Source organism: Pempheris klunzingeri, chromosome 7 (assembly GCF_042242105.1).
Source record: "Pempheris klunzingeri isolate RE-2024b chromosome 7, fPemKlu1.hap1, whole genome shotgun sequence".
Classification (NCBI taxonomy): Eukaryota; Metazoa; Chordata; class Actinopteri; order Acropomatiformes; family Pempheridae; genus Pempheris; species Pempheris klunzingeri.
In genome coordinates, this window is record NC_092018.1 from 22944209 (window position 1) to 22964940 (window position 20732).

The following is a 20732-nucleotide window of genomic DNA, read 5'->3' on the forward strand; positions in this document are numbered from 1 at the left end:
TTGATGAGCAGCGACTTGCCAGACAGGGACCTGATATTTAATAATGCTAACTTTAAAGTACTAAAATCATTGTCAGAGGCAGACTGTGGCTGGCGTGTAACGGATCAAATTGGAGACAGCAGTTGTGCGCTTTGGGTAAACTTTCTTTCTTTCAACACTGGAATGGCGGACAGGAGTTAGCATTCCTGACCACAAGGGGAAGCTAGGGTGGAGAGTTTTGCTGGTGATGACCAGTGGTGACCAGGTGTGGATGATGAGATGGTGGAGGTTAGTCAGCCTGAGGGAGTGCCAGATGGAGTAAAATAAGTTGTTAGTTAGAATGAGTGAGCCAAGGCCATCTGGGTGGATCCCATCTTGAAGGAAAAAGGCTGGACGTTTCCAGAAGAGGTTAAAATCTTCAATAAACGCTACATTTTGTGCAATACAGGTAGACTGTAGCCATGTATGGAGGCAGAGTTCGGAATGTATGGAATCAAGGTCCGAGCCATCAACACGTCATCAGATGCCCTGCTGATAAATTAAGGTGGCCGATGGAGGAGATAGAGGCCACTGATATCAAGACCAGGAAGCTCCTCACAATGCGTGGAGGGTTTCATCCCATACCCAGCACCCTGAGATTGTACACCATGCAGACCGGAGGAAGTCAGACATTCCCACTCGATGCCATTTTTGAAACACAAATTATCATGAGCAGCAATAGCCACATAGCACGACACCAAAGCATGCCACTTACAGAAACTCAAGCTTCAAAAATCCAAGGAAAAGGATTTCGGTGTACCAGGCGCGCTGACAGATCTCTGGGACGTGCAGAGGAAAACTGCAGTAATGAGCGCTTAGCACCAAACATGGAGACAAAGTTAAAAAAAGGAAATAACAAGGAACTTGCAGATTACCACTTTAACAGCCTATTGAGATGTAGAACAATCAGCAGCAGCGTGCTCCAATTGGAGCGTACAGAAATAGAGCTGTTGTGTTCATTGTTGTGAAGGAGAGGCAAGGTGAGAATTGACTCTCCAGTGCAGAGAGCAGGCTCTCCATGCCAATAACCACCTCTTCACTCGCTCCTCTTTGACACCAGCGTTCACCCACTGGAATATGTATCCCTTTCAAAAGCATGCTGCCTTCTCTCCAAATATTTAATTTTCAACTTGAGGTGTACCTCTTGTTTATATAACAAAAGCCTCCTCTCAATTAGAGCACCTGGGGGTGGGAGGAAGCGAGGGTGCATATCTGTACAGCCATACCCCCCCCTCTCTCTCTCTCTCTCTCACCCTCTTTTCTCTCTCTAGTCCTCTCAAACTCACTCATTTATGAACACTCACACACACCAACACTCACACACACACACACACACACACACACACACTGTGCACACTCTCCAGCTCCCTTTCTCACACTCTCTCTCTCTTGCTGCCTCGCCGTTTTGGAGATAATGAGATTAAAAATCTATTTTTGTCAGTCAGTTACCTGCAAGTGATGCATTAGTGGAAACGTTCACAACACTATTACTTAAATGAACGGGATTGGATTTGCTTTCCCCGTTTTCCCACTTTTGCTCACACTCACAGAGTTGTTAGCAGAGGCTTATCTCACTCACCTGGCCATATTTGTTTTAACATTATTGAGCCTCGACCTCAGGAACTTAGAGGGTAATGGTGTGTCACTCATGGTTCACTGACTCAGGGGACTTAGAGGAGTTGTAACACTATGATATTGAGTTGTTCATACAGGTATAGAGGCGGAGGGTGGAGTGGGTGGAGGAGTGGGTGGGAAAACACTTTGGTAAACTCTCGTTTAATGCTTGTAGAAATGCATCCAAATTATTTCTTGGATGAAGGAAATGTGGGCATCTATTTTGTTCACACGCTGCATCACCTGGACTGAAAAGCCGAAACCCTGTGTTTAAATAACAAAAACAAGCAGCATAATATATTTCATAAACATGTTTCATAGATAGGTAGTTTGGTTGTTTGTTGAGTCCAGCCCACAAGGACTTATAAGACACCAAAAATGCAACTGCAGACAAGAACAAAACCTTTTACATATAACAAACAGGACAAACAGAGAACTTTGTCTTTTCTACCAAACTCTGCAAAAGAAAATCTGCCACAAAACGGCTCCCTTCCTAAAACATAATTCTTTTATAATCGTCCAGCCAGAAGAACTCATCAGAAAAGAAGGATATATTACTTTGGGCTGTTTGGTTTGTGTTGGTGCAAACCAGTGCAGATCTTTTATTGCCAAGCACCTAATTCAGCCTAAATTGTGACCACAGCAAAACTAACTCAGGAAACTTAACATGAAACCAATATGTGTGTGCCAGTTTCACATGAATACTGCCCTGCACCAGTGCTGCAGTTGTTGCACCACTGTCTGCCTTTTTTTTTTTTCCCAGATATGAGTTCCTTATTTATTTACTTATTTCACTGAACAAGTAGTTTATGATGTCAGTTGCTTAACAGTAGAAGTAATTAGTTACATTCCTCATTATGTTACAATTCTCCAAAGCCTCCACATCACATTGCCAGTATTTAACACAAGTAGAAATAGAAAACAAGATAATTGCAGCTAGCCATCGGTCTGGACCAGTCTGGTTTGGACCATCAACAGTTAGCAGCCTAGCTAGACCCTAAAGTCATTCAAATCCAGTCCTGAGCATCGCAGAGCCAGCAGGTTCACCTATTTGATGATCAAGCTGCGGCCACTTGACATTATGACAAGTTGTGATGGTTTGTTCTGCTTTGAGGTAATGCATTGTATTAGTATGAGCGTTGGGCAGCAAGCTGTGCAAACAGAGCCGGCAGGATGTGCTGGGATTGATCTGAGGCTAAAGGTGGGGAAGTGGTGCCAACAGGTCTGGACCCCACAGAGTGGAACCAGTCAAATTTGCCATTATTTGAGTTTAAACTAAGCAAAGGTTAATGGAGTTTGTGACTTTGGGAATGTTACTTTATTGTTGTTGTGTTTGATGTTTTAAGGGAGAATTTATTGGTGAAAAGAAGCAGTGATTGCTGCATGCACAGTCTTGTGGCTGTTTTTAACACCATTACTTTACTGTCCCATGCACCCTGCCCAGCGTTCTATTCCTAAATTTGATGGCATCATCACGTATCATCTACTACACATCTAGCAAACAACTACGAATCTGTATCAGCTTCTGTAAATATTATTTGTGAGTGTATCACAGTATGTATTACAAACACATAGTAACAATGCCATTTTTCAGATGTGAGTTTTTAATAATGATTGCCAGTGGCTCAAGAAGACTTTGAGACGTAATGAGAAATAAGCCCCGTTACAGGAAATGGATTTCGTTTTATAACTTGTGCTGAGCTACGTCAGAAATCACTAAAATCACAGATTTTGGACACTTGAACTTGAAGCATTTAAACAAATTGTGTGAGCATTGTGGGATTATTACTGAAAAGTAATGTAAATGCCATGGACGTACAAATTTTGTTCCATAGGCTATTTTTCTAATCATGTGCTCTGAATCTGCAACTCTCTGCAAACACGTAGCCATGTCATCTTTAATAAGGGGTTGCGTTGACAGCTTTTTTTGCACTACCCCGAATGCCCCCCCCAAAAATCTACCAATACAGGCTTTGACAAAAATGCTCAATGCTGTGACCTTCACAAGCAAAATTCCATTTATCTCAATTTTTTGAACTGAGACACAAATCTCAAACACGGATATCTTAAAATTGATCATTAAAACAAAAAGGATTTGCATGACTAGAGGTAATTTGTAATTTGGGTGTACTAAGTCTACATCTCTGACTCAGCCCACATTCCCTCGCTCCGCCCCACTACACACCCTAGCCCCTACCCACAATTTTCAGCTACTAGCCAAATATCAGCACCTAGCTGGGCGATCACTGCGTCTGTCATACTGATCAACAACACTGTCAGCCCCATTCCGTCATGTTACACTGTGGGAAAGTCAAACCTTCCTGATTACACTTCAGGCTCTGTCTAAAGGCTCACTCCAGTATTTAATTTTCCTAATCTCATGCATGAATGTTGCATACAACTTCTCAAATGAAGGCCTTAGCCAAGGGTTTATTTATAATGCAGCCATTAAGGGAAGGCTTAGGAATAAGCCATACCTAGAGTTTTTTTTTTTTTTTTATGTTGGTGCAGAGAGGTGCAGTTTAGGTTTCATGTTATGAGTTCAGCTTAGGTGGTCTCGGGTGTTAGTGGAGCCATGGGCTGAGCGGGCTGCTAGGGGAGCTTAGCTGGGAGGGAGCCGCTATCCTGCTGCCTCACCGAACAGCAAATCAAACCAGATGGGCTCATTTATGGCCAATTAACAGTGTGCTGTGAATGGAGCGCCACTGACTCACCTAGTGTTGTTGTTATTATTACAGCTTTTATCTGAGCTCAAGAGAAACCTGGCGGCTACTAAGTTTGGGTTTTGATGCATGTTTAATCCCAGGTGGTGAAGAAAGTGGAGACCTGGTCCTGAGAACTGGAACAGAGGTGGAGTGTGATGACTCTGGGAATGTTGACTATTACCTGTGACTGTGCTGTATGACGCACACATTTGGAGAGGCGTTGAAAACTGCATGCACTTGGACCAGAAGTGAACAAGAAAACACAAAACTGCTTCTAACTCTATATGGCCTTTTCTCATGCAAAGCTTCCACTGCGGAGACAAGAGTGTCCTGTTACTGAAAGGGGGGATCGAGTCCCACGCAGGAATGTTGCTCTTGCCACCCCCCTTTTTCATCCCCCTCTCACTCTCCTCTAATCGTTCCCTTCATCACTTACTTGGCCTTTGCCTGACTCCCTCTGTGATGGTCCACTTCACTTTGCTCATAAACAATGCCTCCAGCCCCTTCCACACCTTCATATTTCTGCCTGTCTACAAGCTCCAGCCTCTCACTGCCTGCCTACCTCCCAGTCATATCAGACCTTTTAAGAGTAATTAGTTGAGGGACTGCAGCACAGCGAGAGACTTCCCTAATTTGTCCCCAACTCTGGGAGAAGGAGAAAGGTAAGGTAAAGCTGTGTTGGTAGGAGCCTGCTGAGATAATGACAGACTCATCACACATATCCGAACAAAGCCAAGATGTGTTGGAAAAAAAAGCCTTTTTGTTGCCTACATTGTGTGCAACCAGCGTCAAAAGAGAATGGCATGAAAAGGAACAAAAAGAAATAAAACCAGATGCTGCATGCATCTATTTTCTGAGTACATACTGGGGTTGAATGCTGTTCAAATCAATGCAATTACAACTATGACAAGACTGGAATTCTTTGGGAAGGTTGTTGCTGCCCCCAAAATACTGGAATTTACCTCTGAGCAGGGGTGTTCTCTTATTGAAGAGGGAGTCTTTTTCGGCGCAGTGTTATGTCCCAAGGGGTATCAGCCACCAATGACAGCTCAGCGTCATTTGAAAGCCTCTCAATGAAAACTCCTACCTCTAATTGTCCCTGCAATGCTTATCAACGCAGCCAATCCCAACTAGAGCGGAAAGACAGAGCAATTTTCCCATTACAGCAGGAGCAGAAAATGGAGGAGAGACGAGGAGACGAGGGAGCCCAGCGTCTCCAGAGAGCGGTGCAGATGGCTTCATCTCTGGGTTTAAAAACACAGGCAGGAAGGATGGGGGGGGGGTGAGGGACGCCGCACACGCACACTCACAGCCACTAGTAATGTCCTTGTGCACAAATACACGCAGTCACGTACACAGGCAGACACGACTCGTGCACTCTGACAACATGCAATCAATTAGCTTTTAACCTCCTTTCTGCAGCCAGTTTCTCTCAAGGCCACAGTCACACGGAGCGGCAGCCATGGAGAATTCATTTCAACGAGCACTGAGATCATAGCTGTTTTAAGCTCGCCGACCCCCCTGCCACGGTCATAAGAGAAGCACACTTCAGTGCAGTCCGTCCTGTACTTTTATTCCCCCACAGCCAGAGCAGAGGCTCCACAGACATTCGCATGTTCAGTTCTCCTCTCCCAATATGGGGATTTACATTAAACTCGAGGAAGTGAAAGCAGAACGTCCTCCTCAGTCTGCGGTTGTCAGAGCGCAAGAATGCAGCGCCACTGTGCTTGGATGGTTATGACAACAAATGGCATCCTGATAACATCACACGGACCAGGATTAAACCTGAGCGTAGCCCGGCATCCCAGCAGTGATGAGATTAATCTGTTTACCTGCTCTTTTGAAGGAATGTTTATTCAGACGCATGCAACTGTGTATACAGTTCATCACAGGAGCCCAGGTTAAAAATGATACAGTGAGTGTTTCATGCATGCGTGTTTGCCAGAGAGATTGCCTTTACTAAACTCTCCCCTTATTATCAATGCAGACATCTTTAAGTGTCTGCTGTCTGGCTCCAGTAGGCTTATCAGTTCCTCATTGGCTTATGCAATTACAGAAAACACACACACAAGTGTGTAGCCAGCCATGCACTCAAATCCATGCTTGTGTGCACACATACACACATGCAAAGAGGCATTTAGCAGCCCAATTAAATCCAAAATAGATCAACTTCACCTCCTCGAGGCAGCAGAGTGGCTACACAGGCCATTGCAGTCTAAGACTTAATCCTAAGAGACAGCAACACCTATATGCTTGTTTTATTACAAAGATCCATCATGGCATTAACCTACCAGCTCAGAAATGGTTCTGTGTTTCAGCTCTCTCCTATTCCTGAGGTCATGACCAGCAGAATAAGCAAACAGAGCAGTAGATGAGGCCCAAGACTGGTGGAGGCTGTTGCCCTGATCTCTTATCTGGCAGCACATTTGCTAGCCTCTACTGTGAATAGAAAGCTCAGTTCTATGGCAGATAAAGTCAGAGGCACACTTACTTGACAAACCTCAAACTGTCAGGTTTGTGATCCTCCACACATCCAAGAGTTCAACAAACCACTAAGGGGCCACATTGTCTTCCAGGCTCTCTCGGTCTGTTTGCCCCCCCCCTCCAACTACCACCGCACAGACACACATCCACGGCCTCCCATTGTAGTGGCTGTGCAGGTGTATGGGTGCTGATAAGAGGCACAGGTGCCCCGTGGTTCATCGAGGTGAGGTTTTGTTGGGCAAGCTCTGCCCTCGGCTCTACACTGGCATTTCCAGCTGCGGGAGGTTCTACCGAAGAGGGCAGAAGCAACATTGCTTATCAAGCTGGGAACTGAGGACCAGGCACCCAGCAGAGCCACGGGGACTTGAACTCCTAGCCTGCGTCCCAGCATCTCGCCCCAACGTCATCTGGCTGTGGGACCTTGCTTGAGTCAGGAAAACCACAGGCCACCACTCTCAGGGTGACACTGAACAACCCCCTCCCTCTCTGTATCAGCGCTGGACACCTCTCACCCTGCTCTGCAATGATATCTCTGTCTGAAATGCCAAACCACACACACACACACACACACACACACACACACACACACACACACGTACACAAAACACATATAAACCACACACTGACATTTCAGCTATACCTCTCCTGATCAACACACTCCCCTGCTTGCACTTGGACTTGGCTCTCCAGCATTGTATTGATGGTTGGAGTGGTTGTAGGTTGCAGGTGGGGTGTTAAGTTATCCATGCATCAATGAGTAATCAAAAGAATGGGGTCACAATCGACAAAAGAACACTTTTAAGTGATATTTATTTTTTAAAGGGCAAAATCCCTTTGGCTCTCCAGCCTTTATCAGTGCTTGTGGGTAAGTGGTCCACTTCTGTCTTATATAAGGTATGTGTTGATTGTAGATAGAGTGAAATGCACCAGCCTGTATTAAATTGTGTTTATATAACAGAAGTATTCTAAAGGTGTGCTGAGACTGAACACAAAGGGAATTGTTAAAATGGTGCATTTGCATGTAGAGTCAACGGAAAAAACCTGAGTGGATGCAAATAAGTAGACAGACAGCTGTTTGTGTAGCAGCTTACACTACTGTTCTTGAAACTTGGAAAGAATTCCAGTTCACTCAGAAGTTCCTCAATCTATTAACCATTTATAGCAATATGGTCTATAGGGGACCTCTCAAAGATTCTGAGCAGAACTAATCCACCTAAAACACATTCATGAACATTATATCTATTCATCGTACAGTCAACAAAACCGAAAAAAGCACAGAAACAAATATGTTGAGGTTGCAGACGGAGCAAACAACATCGTCATGAATGTATCAGTGAGGAGTGTCAGGTTGCAGTGGCTTCCCTGTGCACCTGTATGAATATGATTGGACATTACTTGTCAGCTGGGAGCTACAGCTGTAAAGTAGTCAGTGATTGTGATGCATAAATGAGCAGCTGATGCCGATCAGCATGATTTCAGCGCTCTACCTCAATTAACACTTTCTCTTTTTATACTGTTCCTCTGTCTGTTTATGAAATGACGTTATACAGAATAGATATAAGTGAAGTTTACACAAGCTGAAACATTTTCAGCTTCCACAAATACCTCTTTGTATGATGCCCCTTAGGAGACATGCTGGTAAGAAAAAGAAGGAAAAACAATGTTAAAAAAAAAATGATAGGCGCAAGCAAAAAGAAAAATACTTTTGTATTCTCTCGCAACTTTGGTGTTTCCAAAGAAACTTCCGCACTCCCTTGCAAAACCTGCGTTCTTTCACAAAACTTCTCATTCAAATCAATGTACTTTGGTACTGAAATGTTCCCATACTCATGACTCAACCCAAACACCAAGCATACATCCTCGTTCATCACACGTAGTCCGTGATCTCTGCGTTTAGTGTACGTCCATCGGTATCCATGTAGCTCTCCAGCAATAATGCACAGATTGCAGTCATATCCATGGACAGACAGGACAGGCCATAAAAATGAACATTCTGATTAATAGCAAATGGCTTGTGGTTTGTGTGAAATATCGGTAGCGATCCCACCACAGCAGAAAAGACAAGTACGTCGGCCCATTTAGACACATGCACTTACCTTTGGTGGTGTATGCACAAGGCACAGCAGCGTAACTTCATTGATTATTTAAATCACCAAACACAGTGAGCAGGATTGTTCTGGATCCAATGTTAATTCATATTCTGTGTTCTTGAACACATCCAAAAGGTCAGGCACGCAGTCCAGATCCATACAGTGAAAGTGTTTGGGGTAAAGCAGCTGTCCTTCATATAAATCCTGGGTTCCATCTCAAATATTTTATTTCAGAAACTAAAAGTTTAGTTCTGTTTCCCCTTTGGAGTTTCCTCTGTCCTATCAACTTTATAACATGTTTTTTTTTTGGTTGTGCTGCTTAAATGTGCCATGATATTTGCTTCAGTGACATTATTGCATGCATGGAAATGCTAATTATTGCTGAAAGCAGACTCTCTAATCTTTAAAGTAAATCATTTGTACATCAGCGCAACAAACAATAAAGTAACCAACTGGAAAGTTTGTGCTGCTCGACATAGTTTAAAAGGCATTACAGCCTACAGGAACCAGAAGAGGTGGAAATGTCGGGGTTGGGTCTCTAAATCAGAGGAAATAGTTTGCTGGGGTGGGTGGTGGGTGGATGATTCATGCATACACGTGGATTTGGATATCGTCAGAGCTGAACCGTGCATCCAGGAACACACACAGCACACTCTCGTGCATCGGGTGTCCAGGGCTCAGCCCGGTCGTGTGCATGCTTGCAGAGATGATCATATAAGTGATGTTTCAATGTAATAGCCACAGTCAACATGTTTCATTTCACTGATTAGTGGAATATGTTGGGAATGTGAGAATGAATCTTGTCGGCCTTACGGGACTATTAACAACTGTTAATAATTAATGAAGTTAACTCTGCTGTGCTTCTGTGCATCAAAGTGCCCGCTCTGAATCTGGAGATGCCCGTATTCATTCCTGCAGCTGTGCGATGACCGAATGCTCAATACAAATAAAGGGATTATTCCATTCTAGCACCTCAATGTTAAACTGCGACTGGGCTCTGTCGGTGGCTCAGCCCGGTCGTGCACTCCTTAGCTGGTTGTTCATGCACATCTGCAGTGCACCTAGATGTTAAAATCTCTATCCAAGATGGGATTTGGTGCATTCCTCCACGTTACAAATCCCACTTTAATCACTGCTCACAGGCAGCCCAAATGACAGGCACATAGAGATGCGTCCTAGTCCACCAGCTCACCACAGTGTGGGCCCACTGGGATCCGCACGGGTTTGCCAGATGGCCGGTTCACCACTGCATGGCATTCCAAGCACATGAAAACATAGTTTATGCATTACAGTGGGTTGTGCACGAAAATATGGGCCTATTGAATGCAACTTCATGCTCCAAAACTATTTTCTGTACTCCAGCATTTGTGAGGCCACCTTTTGGGGAACGTAACCCATATATTGGATATGTTCGAAAAATGTTTGGAGAGATTTCCAATTTGTTCCCTTTCTGTAGGCCTACCTTACTTACAGTGGTTTTTCAGAGCAGATTGGTAGTGTGAAATATATTACTCCAGAACTGGTTTATAGGTTCTGCAAAATATCGGCACGGTTAACACTATCTTCCCAAACTTCAGTTTTGTTTCACAGTGCTGTACATTGTTAAACAAATGGATTTGCCAAAAGGTAAAACAGAAGAAAACAGAAAGTTCACACAGCATGAGTGTTCTGATCTCAAGTATTCAAACTAATGGCAGTTAAGGAAAGATTTGCTGACTTACATTTGACTACCACAATGTAAATTGTCTAGACTAACACGATAACTGTAGCATCCAAAGTAGCAGCTGTGCAGGGTGTTGGCATTAGACTATCAGTACTGGTCAACACCATCCTCTGGTCCCCTCACCACGCTTCTATTTTAAGCTCATACACTATCACATTGATTTGTTATGTAATGAAACACATTTCTAAATGTGGTTTTCTGCTTGGCAATCATAAAACACCGGTGAGTGCCAGCTTACTAACCGGCCCCCAGCCGATGAAGCGGTGTTATGTTATGGAATGAACTGTGAACTTTAAGCTGCTGAGGTCAGGCCTTGACTCACATTGATCACTGTCTGAGAATTCATGACCAAATATCCACATTGTTGCACAAACACAACAGCAGAAAGCAAACTCTGGTAAACTTGCATTAATGTTTTCAGGCTGACAAGGATGTCGGGAACGATAATCAAGAGCCACTCAATGTACAGCAGGCCGTCATTTTATTTTAATTTACCTATCTTTGAATAGAATTGCCTGAACAATGATATTGACTGGTCTGAAAGAGCAGACACTAAGCCTCAGACTAAGATTATTTATGTTGGTGTCACTCCTGACTGTGTTAACACTGGTTCTGTGTGCATTAAAGTGTATAATGAATGCATCTCACATATTATTTCCCCTACTACGTTTTGCTGACACTTCAACTGACTTAGCTCGGGGTTGTTTGCAGCCCCTTGCTGAGTCTTACCCCAACGTGGCAGTCTGAACCCCACCTGCTCCCCCAGCTCATAGGCCTCAATTAGGGAACAAGGCTGGGATGTTGTGAGTTAACTTTAATGGCCAATAAGGGGATAGAGGCTTTAAATCCTGGCTCTGGTGGACTGCAGTCAGGGTCGGAAAACTCACGTGGACTAGTTTACTGTTCACTAGTTTAGAAAACAGATGTGTTTTTTTTACACATATCAGTACTAATTTCCATGTTCAAGATGTAATCTGGTCTGAGTTAAATATCTGATTAACATGAAACTTTTTCACATGCTATTCTATTGGATAAAGTGCAAATAATTATTTGAAAAATTAGGAAATGAACTGAAGATTTTCGCCTGTCAGAGACAATATTTAAATGTGACTTAGGAAACGTCATTGTTGTAGTGGACCAGTGTTACCTTTTACTTTTTTCTATCAAAAGAATGTGTGTTAAGTCAAATGCTGACAAAATGGAGATCTTTGAGATACTATGAGATACTTTGAAATACTATACTATGCGACTCAACAGAAATATTTCAACGTTTGTGGAAAAGTGATTATTTGAGGAGTGAAATGAGCAGATCACTGTCAATTTCATTGTTTCTTGAACAGTTTAGTATTTACAGAAACACTTTACTTGTATAGAGACACTGCGTGTTGTTGGTCATACAGTATATCTAAATGTATGCTATATGTATATAATAGTTCCGTGTTGTCCTTGTTCTAAGTTTGATGTCTCCGTCTGTCTTCTGGTAAAATGTTCTTGGAACTGTGGACAGTGAGCCCAACTTAAAAATCCTGATTCGGTAGTTTAGTCGTCCGTCCAGTGTTTCTGTGCAGCAGATCGGCAATCTAACTTTGACTTTGACAATATTTTTATCATAATCATCATCATCGTCATTATCATTATCGTTGTTATTACCATTAATAAGCTTTAGAGGTGTGGGCATGTGTACTTAAAGGCATGCTACCGGCCAGTGTGGGGGATAGGTGTTAGTATTAACAAAATAAGAAGGATATATTACTATAATATAGCAAAGATTTTGTTAATATCAGTTTATTTACTATGTCAAGTAATTGCCATTACTTGGAGCTGCCAGTAGCAAACTGCCAATAAACTCATTAGCAGTCACTAAGTTATTTCCTGCATATCATTAGTTTAATTAATTAGTTTAGACACTTAATGACTCTTGAGGAAAAAATTCACCAACATGAACACAGTGTTGTTGTGGTAACAGGTAGATTATTAGGATTGGTGAGAGGAGGTGGGATTGATTGGATGATGGGTAGTGAACGGTGGGGTCGAGCGTTTTGAAGGTCGATCACACGGGGATGAACAGGGGCCCAATAAGAATGGAGATGGCAGGAGTGGCAAGAACCGTGATGGGTCGAGACCATGGGTGGGGGCATGTCTCGATGAGCTTCTGGCTTCATCATTCCTCTGTTGTTCCTATGACAGAAGAAAAGGGACCCTAACACACACCTCTTTGAAGGTGGGAAGAAACCAGAGCATCTGGAAAACCCAACGCTAACACAGGGACTCCGCACAGGAAAGGCCTGGGACGGCTGGACATCAAACACGGGACCCTCCTGCTGCGAGGCCACAGTGCTGAGAGGGAAGAGAGGCCGCATGCCGTTCTCTGTACACCACGTTTCCATCACGCACCCATTGGAAATGGATTCAGCGACTCAATTGGTGGAACATAAAAGTAATGTAATCGGCATTACTCTACAGAAACTGTAAACTCATTATCATGTAATAAATCACATTCTGAAATAACACACTCAAAACTGTAAGTATGGTCGGTTCACACTGAAATATCTCTATATTAGATGGATTGCCATGCAGTGTAATGCACACAGGAATTTAGTTCCTTTGGTTATCTTCTGACTTTTCATGTCGAGCCATCTGACTGAGGATTTTGTCTTATGACCAAATGCCTACTAAACTGATAACATTCCCATCAGACTCAGTTATACTGTATTTGCTGTTTTTGCTGTCCTTATTAGCATATATGATGGTGAATATGGTGAACATTAGATCTGCTGAACTTTAGCATGTTAGCATTGCAATTCGGAGCATGTCAGCACGCTGGTGTCGGCAGTACAACCTAACAGAGCAGGAAGTATGGCTGTGGACTGGCTTGTTGGACTTGTGATGGCTAGGTTTTCTCCCTGCTTCCGGTCTTAAAGCTAAGCTAGGCTAACCGTGTACTGACTTCAGCTCTGTCGGACATGAGATCTCATCTCAGAGAGACTAAGTAAGTGTAAATCTGAAAATGTTAAACCGTGCCTTTAAAATGAGCCAAGTTCAGTGAAGTAGGCTTAAATACTGATCAGATTACAATAATATGCACTGCTGCAGCATTGCTTTTATCATCTTATATACAGATAGCCGATTAGATTTACTGGCTTTGGCAAACAGTCAAAGCACGGACGTTCCCAAAATTTAGGGATTACATGAATTTAGGCTCAGAGAGGCTGCTCTAACATAAAGTGGCGGCAAGACCAGCCAATATGTCCATCAGCCATTTGTGCATGTTTTCTTCAACAAGACACTGAACCCCCCCCACCCCCCTATCTACTTTTGATGTCAATAAAGACATCTCACACCAGTAAAAGCTCAACCCGGATTCCACAGATGGGGCATTTTTCTGGTTCCTGCAGCTCACTTGCATGGACTTCCTCCAAGATAAAAATAGTCAGACGTAAGGGGAATGATATATGATCTCAGTCATTCATCTAAATTGGACAAATGAGGCCCACACGTCTGAGCTGTGAAAGACCCCCCCCCCCCAATAGGACTAAATGAATGGGCAAATGTGTGTGTGTGTGTGTGTGTGTGTGTGGAGGGGAACTCAGGGGGTGGGGGGGACATGCATACATACTCAAGTTTAGTCTGTATTTTCATGTGTGAGCTTCTATTTATTTTACTGTCAGAAGTCTGTGTGTGTGAGTGGCTGCCAGCGTACGTGTGTGCATAATAGAAATACACATTAGCGTTGCTTCCTGGACCTTTCTAGCATTAGAAGGAATATCTGCATTTCAGAAAGTGTGTGTGTGTGTGTGTGTGTGTGTGTGTGTGTGCGCGTCTGTCTTTACGCACAGCTCTTTGTGTGTGAGAGTGAGAGAGTGAGAGGCGGCATTGTTGCATCTGCTCCTCATTAAAGGGCGCTAATGAACGCACGTGTGTTCCACCTGGTTTGGTGGAGTGGGGGGTTGATGAGGGCCTGGCCTTTCCCAGCTTCCCTGTCGTAAAAACTGTCTCAAGACAAACAGGGGAGCTCAATCCCCAGACGCTCATCTGACAACAGTTTGGCGGTTCCTCCTCTAATGAGCAAGGTGATGCTACTGCCCTACTGAGCAGAACTGTGACTCTACCTGGGGAAAAAAATAAGAGGAATTACACTCGCAGTTGCTGTCAAGGCTAAACCATCCAACCAAATCAGGTTCTGGTAGAAATAGCCCAACCATTTGTAAAATAGTGATTGACCTTATGTCTTTTACACAAGTTCTCTGAACTAAAGAACAAAATGACCCATATAAGCATTTTCTGATCCTATCCACAGGAGCACACCATCTGTCAGTGTCATCAATAACTGTACGGAAGTGATTCACATGACGTTTTTAGAGCAGCCACTAATATGGTAAACCTTTGGTTAGAATTTAGGGTGTGTCATGGAAGTCACTCTTCCTCTGCCTTTGCTTTAAGATGTGCCATATTAGGTGTTTTCGCTAGCACGGAGGTTACATGGGTAATTTGGTGAGAGGTGGCAAATGATAAACATACCCAAAGTTCTCTAATAGATCTTAGATGATGTATGAGGGAAGTTCATCAGTTCAGAATACCGTCAGTCCACCCCCTGTCGTCCTTCTCAAGAATAATGGGTGATTTTTTTCTGATTGTTCACAGCTGTAAATAAAGGTTAGGTTTCTCTATTGCATCAAGTTGGCTCATTGACATGGGCATGTTTTCTTAAGAGATACCGTATACGAGAACAAATAGTTTTCATTACGGCAACAAATACAATTCAAACCTTCACTGTACAGTGGTATACAATAAGGTGGAAATATGTCCTGTAGGTTCAGATAATTTCACTTGCTTTCCACCACATTCTGCTGAAAAATAACTGTATTTATGAAGCACTTTTTCGAGAAAGTTTCAAAGTGCTGGACAAGTAAAGCAATAAACCAAAATGAAAAAGTGATGCAACCCCAATGATAAAAATGAACACATTATAAATCACGGAGAACAGTAATAAAATGAACACAATAAAATCGCCAGACGATCAGAAAGATGATAGCAATCAATCAAACACAAAACACAAAGTAAAGACAAGTTTGTAAAAGTTTGTGGAATGAGTTGCAGGAAGTGACTGCAGAGGTTTGCCAGCTTCTCACGCAGAACTGGCGCCCAGCTGAGGTGAGCTGAGTTCTGTTAAGCACTTGTTTCTGTTGTAAACCCAGTTGATGCAGGACTTGTTTTATAATTAAAGGATAAATCTATATTTTTAAACCTGGGCCCTATTTTTGAGGTTCTAAATATCTTGCAGCTGTTACATCGCTTGGTGTAAAGTCACCTGAATCCGTTATCAAGAAATGATTTTACCTAGCAGAACACAGGAGTTGGTCAGAGCAAGTCACAGCAACTAGTCTGCATAGTAAAATTACTTTCAGTGGAGTCTGATGGCTTTGAGACGAGTGATATAACTGAATCTTCCAGGTCTCTCTCTGTAGGGATCCTTTCCATGATGCTGTCACACACTTAGAATAACACTCTGAGCCTGTCAGTGGATCAAACAAGCACTTTTAGTGGACCTACTGTGATCAGGTGCAGTTGTCCCAGAGGATTGGGTTGCAGCCATTGCAGCTTGTTCCGCCGCAGTGGCTGAAAAGATCTACACTTTGAATCCAAAATATGTCAAAACAGGGCCCAGCTTTAAAAGTATCAGAATTATATTTAGGTGACGATGGTCTGCTTTTTAAAAAGATTTATTTGCTTCATTTTGAGAAAACTCCACCGTAATAACCATAACCATAACAAGAACAAAAAGAAGACAAAGCAAATCCACCATCATCATGCTTCGCAGTCTAGATACTGAGCTACTGGTGTGTTTTTCCTGTTAGCTGAACACTTCAGGGAAGCAGGGTGTAGACTGGTGCTTCAGTCACTTCGGAAGCAGCCCTGTGCTGTCTGTGCTGTCTCTGCAGCGAGGAGCCCTCCCTCGGGTGTCTCCCACAGCCTGCTAAAGCTGGTATTGATACAACACCCCTGTGTTCTAACATGACACAGGGCACTGCTGGGAGCATCACTGTCACAGTCACACAGAATGAAGGTGCCGCAGACTCGCCACACAACATGACTACATTGTTAACCAATTCTGAATGCATGCCACACCAGATCCTGTAGATTTCATACATATGCAGTATCAGTCAAAAGTTTGGACACTTGTCATTCAATGGGTTTTCTTCATTTCTAGTATTTTCTACATTGTACATTAATTTATGATATATACCGTATTTACCGGACTATAAGCCGCTACTTTTTTCCCACGCTTTGAACTCTTTGAACAACGATGCGGCTAATCTCTAGATTTTTCTTCACTAACGTTTCAGTGACGGTTTCAGTGCACAGGAGGAGGACAAATAAAAACATTAATGACTTTTCTTTTTTGTTCGATCAGCCGTTTTACTGCCGTGTTACAGGCACCGTTTGGAAACAATTAAGGCATGTAAATAAACATTTACAAAATCTTTCTGTGTAAATATCTCATTTCACAACGTATATATCTGCGGCTTATAGTCTGGTGCGGCTAATATATGTAAAAATATTTTATTCTTTTAAAATTTAGTGGGTGCGGCTTATATTCCGATGCGCTCTATAGTCCGGTAAATACGGTATATATAATATATAAGACATCAGAACTATGACGGAACACAAATGGAATTATATAGTAAACAAAAAAGTCTAAACAAACCAGATTATGTTTTATATTTTAGATTCTTCAAAGCAGCCACCCTTTGCGAGGGCCAATGTTTCAAAGCTCCTGGTGCAGTCTGCAGACATGCGGACAACAGATAATGGATATCTGGGCCAAGATTTTTCGGCTAAGTTCCATAAACAGATATCTGCATATGAATGCAGATAAACTGAAAAAAAAACAAAAGCTAAATCATCATCAGATGACAGTCGGTGGATTCCGAGACTGCATTTCGCCTCCTCCGCTCTCCACACGGACTGACCTGGAGGCAACCAAAAGCCTGCTCAAACGTCATCGGTCAATACCACTCAGACTACAAATGGAGACCACAGTGCTTCCAATACCAAAATCTTGCCCCTTGCCTACAGATTCTGTATTCATATGCAGACACTGACTGATTGTAATGAAAAACCTGTATCAGGCCTATTATCATCAAAATGATACATCATTCGAACCATAGCTGGGACAGTAGAGGTGGAAGAGGCGATACATTTGTTGTCTCTGTCGCATTTATCTGTCTCTGTGTGTCTTTCTATCTCTGAACACACTATTCCTCAACCGTGTCCAACGGTGACAGCCGTGGGTAATGACAGTCGAACGCTCGCTCGCTCCTCATTTACTGGGAGCTGGCAGTGTAACAGTTCGCTCAGAACTCTTAAGTGCTTGTTAATTTAATATGCAAATAAGTCTCTTGTCAATCTGAATGCATTTTAATGAAAAAGCTCCTGCTTCCACGGGGTTCTGCAGGTTGACTGTGGCATTGTGTGCAGGGGAAAGAGAAAAAGGCCAGAGGCAGGTTAAAAAGCGCAGGAGAGGCGTAGCTGAAAGATACCAGTAAGACGCTGAGGTACAATGTATTAGGCACAGAAGAATGGAAGCCCAGATGGCACTTATTGAACACGCATGGCGGCTGGTTGCAGCTTGAACATGTGTAACACATGGAGGTGATGCCGCTGTCACCTCCTGTGATCTGTGACAGCCAGCGTTCCCAGCAGATAGAGCTTCAAAACAGAATCCGGTGTTATGAAAGGGAGCAAACACAAGCATCAGCCTGCACAAACATGATAGAGTGAAATACACACACACACACACACACACACACAATCCTCTACCCACATCCCTCTGTTAATGACAGACCTTAGCTCAACCTTTGCCTACATATGGGTGGCGCAGTGTGCTGAAAGTAAGGTGAGCGTGTTATTGGGAAGGTGGGGGGTGGATTGCAGGCGGTGTTAAGTCAAGCAGGAACCCTCAATGTTGCTAATTTATTTACAGATTTAATTAGATGGATAGAGCCCTCACAGATATAAGAAAGAGAGGAGAGATGTTGCCAGCGTTACAGCACTTTAATTATGGTAGCAGGCTCCTGATCCCTGCGCTCCGCTGTCTGGGGAGCCAGTTAATTAAAATCCTCATTATTTTACTTTTAATTAGTTCCCCCCTCTTTTGTTTCCTTTCACCATATGGCCGTGTTCCGTGGTCAAATTAACGTAATTGAGCTAATTAAGCCGATCACTTTAATTATTCAAAGCGTTCCGATTGGCCAGGAGAACTTTTCTCCCTCTCCCCTCCCTGACATTCCTGTATGAGGCTCGGAGTTGTAAAGTCACTCTCTTTGTCATTATGCTCCTCTACTCCCATGCTGAAGGCAGTGAGTTATGGCTGCAACATGCCTCACTTCCTACATGTTCCAGCAGCGTCTCATGTTTCACTCCCATACAATGCGGGGGTATAGAGCGCGGCGCTGGAGACCTCAGCGAGTTCAAAGAGGATTCAGAAATCATCGGAATATTTAACACACTATGGTTATGACAAATTAGGTGCGTGTTGGTCGTTGCCGTAGCTACCTCTCAACAGTCATCTGGTGCTCTGGGATTGGAGCTACCATAAATAGCTTTGGCAGCTCGAGCAGCTTTCAGAAGGATTGTCAGCACAGCTAAATGCCATAAACGTCTTTCAACACACTACCATTGCTTTTACATGCTCGGATTTTGAAAATGGTGACAACCAGATGGCGGTTTTACAGCAAACATACTTACGTTGAGCTCCATGCCTAAGGGTGGACGAAACCAGTCTATCAGCATTCATCTACAGCACAACCTCCACACACACACAGTACCCTCTGGAATCCTTCAATCTCAGCTCCTCGGCCTGTTTTTTCTGTAACACAGAGTCATTTATATCTATAATCTACTTGAACGGTGAACACCAGGAACCACGTGCTGTTGGATCTACATTCAAATATCAAGTCTTGGCTCAAAGTGAGGATCTGTTTTTATATTTGTTATTCGACGATGGCCGTGACGACGTACTGTTCAAGAACACTTTAACACTGTTCTAACCACCCAGTACGAGCCTTTTCTGAGAAAAATCCTCAGACAGGAAGCATGTACTTTTTATTTCTAGTTTGCAGGGACTACATATAGAGTGTGAGTAATGACAGACATCATAGCGTAACAGACAGAACATCAACTTCACCATTACGATACAGAGCCAAGACAAATTCAGTCCGGTGACGGTGACGGCCACAAATCTCTGCAATGTGCATTGTGCGCAACGTGTTGCGGCTGTGCTGTAGGGTTACGAGCACTAAACAGAAGTGTCCAAAGTCACTTAAAGGATCAGCGTTTTTACACTCATCCTTACAATATGACCAGATGTATGCTTCCACCCTGACAGAATTTTGAGCGGTAGATAAAAACATTGTATGAAAAAAATGTTTAAAAAGCAACGAGAGCAATTCTCTGGATATTCCAAAGACATCATGGCAGTTCCCTGAAAGAAGTTTTGTAATTTAGCTGAACTGTAAATGGTCGCTTTTTCATGTTTTACACAGAGCTGGATTCCAAACAAAGAGGACGTCGCGTGCAGTTTGCAAACAGTCATTTTTGTGAGAAATGTTGCTGCGTCTGGTCCTCTGAAACTCTTCCCTATGTGCTCTAATTTATTCATCTTGTTCCACCAAAACATGACGAAAAAAGATGTAACAAAGGATTTGGAAGAGCTAGAAGCAGTGACTTATCTCTAAAGGCCAAGTGGGGAATGCTGGCTAACCCTGTGGTGGTTAGTGGTGGCGGTGAACAATTGTGTTCGCACATTAAAAATGTGAGCCAAGAATGGTTCCTTGAAGCTCACATTCTGTAGAAAAGGAGATTATTGATGCGCTATTGCCATAGCATCTGTACAAACTAAGATGTAGTATTGCTAACAGGGTTGGGTAGTAACTAATTACATGTATTCAGTATTACACGATCAGATTACAAAAAAATTAGTAACTGTAATCAGGCGAGATTTCATTTGAAAAAAACATGACAGCATTGTGGTCAAGAATCAATTGATTACATTTCTAAACACTGAAATTTTGAAATGATGAAACATTGCTTCATAAT